This window comes from Hibiscus syriacus, unplaced genomic scaffold (genome assembly GCF_006381635.1).
Source record: "Hibiscus syriacus cultivar Baekdansim isolate YM2019G1 unplaced genomic scaffold, ASM638163v2 tig00000652_pilon, whole genome shotgun sequence".
In the NCBI taxonomy this organism is placed as follows: domain Eukaryota; kingdom Viridiplantae; phylum Streptophyta; class Magnoliopsida; order Malvales; family Malvaceae; genus Hibiscus; species Hibiscus syriacus.
In genome coordinates this window covers 39287-47716 of record NW_024061803.1, presented here as the reverse complement: position 1 = coordinate 47716, position 8430 = coordinate 39287, and the positions used below count along the sequence as shown (strand labels likewise).

The 8430-nt window shown below is 37.2% G+C and overlaps 1 pseudogene; it reads right to left on the bottom strand.

Annotated features, from left to right (window-relative positions):
- Positions 1 to 4900: 4900 nt before the first annotated feature.
- Positions 4901 to 6270, bottom strand: LOC120209267 (annotated as a pseudogene).
- Positions 6271 to 8430: the final 2160 nt, after the last annotated feature.

Sequence of the window (8430 nt, the reverse complement as noted above, 5' to 3'; positions counted from 1 at the left end):
TAGCACGTGCACGCTGTCTGATGCGTGAACTCCGTCGTGCAAGCATAACCCGACGTAAAGCATCCACTCTATCGGGCCGCTAAATAATTAAATACAAAAATCAGTAAAAAACAGACATGATATTTAAACAGTGAAAACAAAGACAAATATGTTTCAAACTTGCATTGTATTCACCCAAGTCATTATTCTATCATAGTTCACAAAATGCATCAGATAACAAAGAAAAATATGTTTCAAACTAATACCCTGAAATTAGTATTTGTCTTTGTTTTGTCTATTGGTTGAAGTAATGCAATCCATTCAAGTTTCAATTTGCAGAAGAAGAAATAGTTACTTTCGCAACACGAAACTTAAAATCGCAACGCGAAATGAGAATCGCAACGAGAAACCAAAATCGCAACGCGAAATGAAAATCGCAACGACAGAATCGCAATGCGAAATGAAATCGCAACGAGAATCGCAACGCGAAATGAAAATCGTAATGCGATTTTGGTTTCGCGTTGCGATTTTGTCGTTGCGATTTTGGTTTCGCGTTGCGATTCTGTCGTTGCGATTTTCATTTCGCGTTGCAATTCTCTCGTTGCGATTTTAAGTTTCGTGTTGCGAAAGTAAACTATTTCTTCTTCTGCAAATTGAAACTTGAATGGATTGCATTACTTCAACCAATAGACAAAACAAAGACAAATACTGACTTCAGGGTATTAGTTTAGCAGAATTGGCAGCAACCGAACAAATTTACTTTCAACCAAAAGACAAAACAAAGACAAATACTATTTTACAGTGTTAAAGAATACACAGTTTAGCAGAATTGGCAGCAACCGAACAAATTTACTTTCAACCAAAAGACAAAACAAAGACAAATACTATTTCACAGTGTTAAAGAATACACAGTTTAGCAGAATTGGCAGCAACCGAACAAATTTACTTTCAACCAAAAGACAAAACAAAGACAAATACTATTTCACAGTGTTAAAGAATACACAGTTTAGCAGAATTGGCAGCAACCGAATAAATTTACTAAGCAATCTAAGTGAAATGACTAATCTAAGTGAAATTACGAGTAAATTTATCATTAAGTTAAATATGGAAAATCTTAAACTTACCTCGTTGCGTAGATTATGAACCTCATTCTGCAACGATACTATCATCACGTAGAGCGGCAACCTCACCACGTAAAGTTGACACCTCCACACGCCATGCACCATCGTTATCGCGTAGAGTACCGATCTCCTCACGCAAGGCATTGACCTCATCACGTAATCATCCCGTGGAGGTGGAGAACAAGGAGATAAATGTCGTGGCCTCTTTACCGGTCGCCTATCATGAGGTGATGGTGGAGAAGAGGCTCGATGATGTGACGGGATAGGTGATGGCTCTCGTTCTAGAGGTGTATAGTCGGGTCGATCGGGTGATGACTCTGGGTGAGGTGATGGCTCTCGAATTGGAGGAAGTGGATGCTGCTCATCATCTGTGCCATCAAAAAAACTCTGACTAGCTTGCCACCAATCAGTGGCAAGCTCTTCCTCCGTGGTGTCAGTCTTTGTAATGGAATGTTGGCCTCCTAACAATATAAAAACTCAAACAAAGTTAAACGTCTACTATTAATAACTTGTTTATATATACGAAAGTATTTGTGTTAACTTACATTATTTATTGTCGCATATGGTATTAAGTCTTCCCAATCCAACAGATTTTTCCTCTTCCAGGAAATAGCCCTGGGAATATCATTTGACGTTTTTATTGCATATGTACGCATGCTGGGGAAAGCCTCGAATATCCAAATCTACAAACAATATAATAACAAAATTAGTAATTGTTAAATAATTAATTATAATTTTAGAAACATTATATAGAAATTCTTACCTTAAAGGCCCAAACAAAGCCTGACAAAGTGTATTTCGACCCATCGCCACGCAAACTTTTGCGGTCATCAAAGGCAGTAGACAACTTAGTCCAGGTAGCTTTCCATATATACGAACCCCACGGAAACAGATTCCATGCATTCAGGTCCTCTACCAATATTATTAGCTCCCGAGGAATAGGTTGTCTGGCCTCTCTGCCTAAAAAGCCGGCATACACAAGTAGTAGAAGGCATACTCGGACAACATCGACGTCATCCATCCGAGTGAAACCAGCTTTCTTATTAAACAATTTCTTCAGGTCGTCGACGTGTAGGTTCGGCTTCTCCATTGACTCATCCAGAAAAACCCGGGATAACCATAATGGGCGGGCGATATGACGAGTGTACCGACCTACATCATCGTGTCCGAATCGTAGACCAGTGATTAAGCAGAACTCCTTCCGCCCAAAACAAGTATACGCTGGTGGAAAATGAAACCATATCTCTTCCTCACCACGTTGTATACTGTCGGGTAGATTTGATGTCATGGTCTGAAGCCACAATGGGTCAAATTAGCATCTCCACCCGGATGCTGTACTCTCAGCCATGGCCCGAAGCAGGTTTCCTCAAACAATTGTCTTTGTGCAGGTGAAAGCTTCGAAGCAATTGTAGTGGCTAGGCTAACTTTATTCCTTAATGTCAATGAAGCCGAAAAAAATTTCTACAAAAACAATAAACATACCAAGTTAGATATACCAAAAACTACACTGTGAAGATATACCAAAAACAATAAACATAAAAGTAGTAGTTTATTCTTGAAACTAAAATTTGCAACACTGTTTGTCTTTTGGTTGAAATGAAAATCGCAACGAGAGAATGACTGTCGCAACGAGAGAAATGAAAATCGCAACGAGAAATGAAAATCGCAACGAGAGAATCGCAACGCGAAATGAAAATCGCAATGCGATTTTGGTTTCGCGTTGCGATTCTCTCGTTGCGATTTTCATTTCGCGTTGCGATTCTCTCGTTGCGATTTTCATTTTTCTCGTTGCAGATAGTCATTTTCACGTTGCGATTTTCATTTATCTCGTTGCGACTCTTCTGCAAATTGAAACTTGAATGGATTTCATTACTTCAACCAAAAGACAGAACAAAGACAAAGATAAATACTAACTTGAAAATCGCAACGAGAGAATAGCAACGCGAAATGAAAATCGCAACGAGAGAATCGTAACGCGAAATGAAATCTAAGTGAAATGGTTAATCTATTATTGAAATGACCAGTAAACTTATCATCAGTTTCAATATGAAAAACCTACAATAATGCAAAAATTTCAAAATAAAAATAATTAAAAAAACTAACCCTCGGAGGTTGATTTTCCATTTCTGAATATTGTGAGGGATTTCTGACCGTGAATGGTTGTGAGGGATTTCGCCGGAGATGGGACGGAAATCTTCGGAGATGGGGACGGATTTCGCCGTAGAGAGTGAGAGATGGAGATGGGACTGAGTTGTGATTTTAGGTTTAGGTTATGAGTTGCGATTACGGGATTTTGTCTTAATATTCGTTTTTGTAATTTGAAAATAAAATACGCGTAGCGATTATAATGGCGCTTTAAAAATCGCGTTGCGATTTACGGATACGCGTTGCGATTTTACGTATTGTCGTTGCGATTTACGGATACGCGTTGCGATATACGGATACGCATTGCGATTTACGGATACGCGTTGCGATTTACGGATACACGTTGCGATTTACGGATACGCGTTGCGATTTATGTGTTCGCGTTGCGATTTTCATATTCGCGTTGCGATTCTGGAAAATCGCAATGCGAATTTGTACTATCGCATTGCGATTGTCAAGAATCGCGTTGCGATTTTGGAAACTGATTTGCGATTCTGGGGATCGCGTTGCGATTTTTATTTCGCGTTGCGATTTTGTTGGTCATTTTGGCAAATCCAAAAAAGTTGGTTAAAATCGTATTATAAGGCATTTTTGGTCACTGATGCGATTTTCTCTTTATAAATTAAGTTATTTTTTTCCTTTTAAGAACAGTTTTATCGGAGGCAAATACACTAAGATCTCATAAGGATCAAATATATCATAAGGACAAAATACATTCTTTTTCTGGATTTGTCAATGATTTTGTCATCAATTCTGAAATGACGCATGATTCATAATTATTTTTCAACATATCTATTTTGTCATTTAAACAAACTATTTTTTTTATTTTGATTATTATTAATAATGTATCACCTTTCTAAAAGAACTTAAGTTTAACCGTGTCGAACAAACTTAATAGAGAGTAACATTCATTCATTTTTTTATTGTAAAAGAATTTTTTAATGTATATGTACAGTTGGTTGGATGAATCTATCTCGTTCGACGAGTACTATCGAACACGATGAACATCATTAATTTAATTTGTAAAATTTAAAATTTTAAAAAACTCAAAGTATAATTATAAAATAGTTAAAATTTTAAAATAAATTTTAAAATGAAGTATTAGTTACACTATTTTTCATAATTTTTTGCTAACAACATTTGGATCAAATATCAACTCTTAAATTAACAAATCCTAAATATTTTTTCATTGTTTAAATAATTTATAATTATACTTGAGTCCTTTAAAATTTTTACATTTTATAAATTAAATTAAATTAAAATTGTTCATCGGTTCTCAAGTACTTTTCCCAATATACGCACGTTTTTCATGCCCTGACACCGACTAGTATTCAAGTCAAATAAATTTACAGGATAGAGTCGGATCCTATGCTGATCTTGTTTGATTTGTTGATTGATTTTCCTTTTCCAAACAGACCAAATTAATAGATTCCGAAAATAAACATGTTTTTGTTACAAAATGAGGACCCATTCTTTCTTCTGTGTATAATACATTGAATCATAAATCAGAACAGAACATATCCCTCAATATTCTTACACACACATCCAATCCGATTAACAAAAGGAAACAGTGGTGATTTGCTTAATCGATTCATAATCATGTTATTCAACATCTATTACCTATAAAAAAAATTCAGCTGATTATTTCGTGTTCTACCTTTGTATGAATCTCAGTGCCAAGCAGAAGCTGATATGAGGTTCCTATCTTTCCATCCCAATAACATGGCACCATCCTTCTCCGCCAGTGTATAGTGTTCGGAGTAACACTTCAGCAGGCTTCGTATCACCGACTTTACATAAGAGCTTAAAGGGTATTGTCGAAATCCGGCCATCGTTAGCCTAGACTTCCACTTACCGAAGAGCTCGTGGCGTTCGACCCTCTCTTCTCCCTCACAAGCAATGACATTCACTATATCCCTGGCCAGGCAATGTTGCTCCACGTTGACTCGTTCCTTTCTGTCCCTTGTTAGTGTCTCGTCTATGGACTCGAACATTGCCAAGTAGTACTCCAGAGTCTCGATGAATCTAGGAGGAAAGGGGCTGTGTTCGTGTTTGATTCTTGCTCTACCAATGTGGTGACCTTGGGAGAAAGTGACTTCACCATTCGTAGAAGCCCGTCCCTAGGATTGTTCACGTCGACGCTCTCGTCAGGGGTGTGATGGAGCTGCAGAGGGAAGTTGACAGCCAGAGCCTCTCCGGGCCTAACATCAAGCATGTCCCTTGTGATATCTGCTGCAAAAACCGGCATTCCTTGAAACTCAACTGGAATATTGAACTTCTCGGACAGAGAAGCCAACGTCTTCCAACAGTTTCCAATCCATCACCACGAGCATATTTAGAAAGAGAGTCATCAATTCCGGTAATCCGAACATAAGGAGCTCCACCCGGTCTGGCTGCAAGTGCCTGCAAGAGAGTCACCCATTGTGTTCCCTGAGCAATCTGGAAATCAATAATGTGAATGCGATTTTCCATTCGGCATGCTTCAGCAATGGCCCCATTGGCTGCCATGTAGCCGAGCTTTAAGTATGGGCAGGTTTCATACAGGATTTGTATGTAGGAGAGCAAGTCCTTGCCTTCAGGCTCTCTGTAACGAAGGGCACGATATATGCTCGACCCCGATGCTTCTTTCCTTGCCACCAAACCTTCCACCAAGTAAGCACCAAGACGCTGGATCGGTTCCCCGCTGATGGACACAGCATCCTTAGCCTTGGCAATCAACTTATCAAATTCAGCCATATAGTTCTCAGAGAGGGCCTTAGCACAAGCAATCAGCAACTGCTTCAGATTGCCGGAAGGAATACCCTGCAGAACCAAACCATCGATCGATTTCCGATGTTTCTCAAAGTGACCAACTTCACTTGATTGTCTATAGCTAGAGACAAAGGATGTCTGAGGCTGAAGCACCAAAGATCGCTGGCCGGTTGTCTGTGCTCTACTACTTTCCCCACGGGAAACAGTAGGGGCGGTTATCTCTTCGTCCTCATCGGGCTCCATAAGCGCAGTCTCCAATTCCTGCAAAGTGTATATCAATTTGTGACCAGAATATGCATCTTGTGGACTCAATCGATGGAAATAAGTGTTGGATTCGAGTGAAGAGTTGCAAGAAGGGCTAAGTCCGGAGAGATTCTCCGTGGAGCTATCACTCAATGTGGTGTTGGTATCACAATCAATTGAGTCGAAAAGGGCGAGTTGGGTGAGTTTCCTATGTCAGGTTTCAAAGAACTAAATAGCCTGTTAGGTGTTGAAGGAAAAGTTGAATAAGAAGTTGTGTACGATAGGCCATCACCGGCCACACTGTATCTGAGAAGCTGGTGCGAGTCCATTCTATGAGTTTGGCATAAGCTTTCCTAGTCAATGATGAGATCTCAGGAAAATTATAGGAAAACAAAATTGACCTGCAAAACCAATGCAAAGAACGCTATTAGAACATTCCACAAACACATGGTAAACCAAAATAAACCTCAAACTGACAAAAGAGAATCCATATACCAAAATTTCCCATAAACGGAAAATACTAATAAAAAACTTTGTTTACATAATGAAAACTAAAATGTAAGCACTTAAAATACCAAGCACTCAAAGTCAGCCGCTTTTTCATTTTCCCGGCGACCCAACACAACCCAAAATGAAAACCCAGAAACAAATATAGAGAATCTAATCCAAATAAAGGAGAAAATCACCCCCAAAAAAAAGTCAATTTTAATACAAAATTTGCAAAGTTTACCTTGAAATTCTTGTTTCTGAGGAATCAAAAATCAAAACCCAAATCTCCAAATTAATAAAATGAACAAATTTCTTGTTCTTTCGGTAAGACTTGGACTTTTTGTTTTTAATCTCTTTTTTTTCCAAAGTTTGAAATTGAAGAAACAGGATTGACGCAGGCGAGTGAGTTATCAATTTATAGGAGGGGAAGCAGTGGACGATTATTTAACGGAATTTTAGATGAAGATTGTAGCGGCAAGCGTTTTTCAAAATGTTGGGAGGTGTCGTTTTTCGTTTTTGTACTGCTTGACTTAACGACGTTAAAAGGAAACTAACGGCCCCGCCGACCACGTTCACACGTTGGACTACATTCTTTGATATTTCCTTCTTCATTTTCTTAAAATGCGTGGCGTACGACAATCGCTGATTCCACGCGCCTCCCTAGACTGTTTGAAGCAATCTCCGTCATATTTTGTCCACAGCCTTCATTTGATATTTTCAATTTATATGTAAAAGTATATCAACAAAATTTTATTCAACAGATAATCTGATAATAAATTTATTGACTATAAAACGATGCTAATAAAACTAAATCTTATTCCGCTTATTCTTTTGAACTGGAAGGTGACAGCAAACAAATAATTTATTGACATCAGTCAATGTTCAGAGTAAGGACTTCACAACAGGTAGTTCTGTCGTACGACAGTTTAATATATGGTTAAAGAAAGACGTTATCGAAAATATTAATATTTTTTAATATTTTCAATTAAACGCTACCTAAAATATTTTTTTTTACCAGAAATATTAATTTTAGACGCTACCTAAAATGTTATTTTTCTACCGGTTTTTCTACCGAAAATTAGGTAGCGAAATTAACATTTTTGATAGAAAAAATAATGTTTTAGGTAACGTTTTACCGAAAATGTTAAAAAAATTAACATTTTTAATAACGTCTTTCTTTACCCGTATATTAGGTTGAGCTATGGCAAAACTACCCCTATAAAAGGTTTAGTATGAGTTGGGTAATAATGATGATGTGATCTTAAAAACGGGTGTTAATTACTACATGTTTTTTTTTATAATTATAGTGTTTTAAAGTATAAAGGTTTAACACTTGCCAATTTAATTAACCAAGATGCTGTTGGATGCAATTTGTCACTTATCATCAACCTTCCTTGTTCATGGAGCTTTCCTCATTCACAGTTCAAATTAGCATCTTTTTCTAATACATGCACCACCTTTTAAACATTCTTTATCATACATCACCTATAAGGAATAACGAATACAGAAAAATTTTATATTTATGGGATGGGTCAATATAAATATAATAAAAAAATTACATAAAATCAAAATTAATCTCTAATATTTATTGAAATAATTATTTTGACTCTTATCCTTTTAGGAGTATTTTGACTCCCAACGATTTATTTTGGGATAAAATGATTCATCCATGAATAAAAATTATTTGTTAATAAACAGTTAA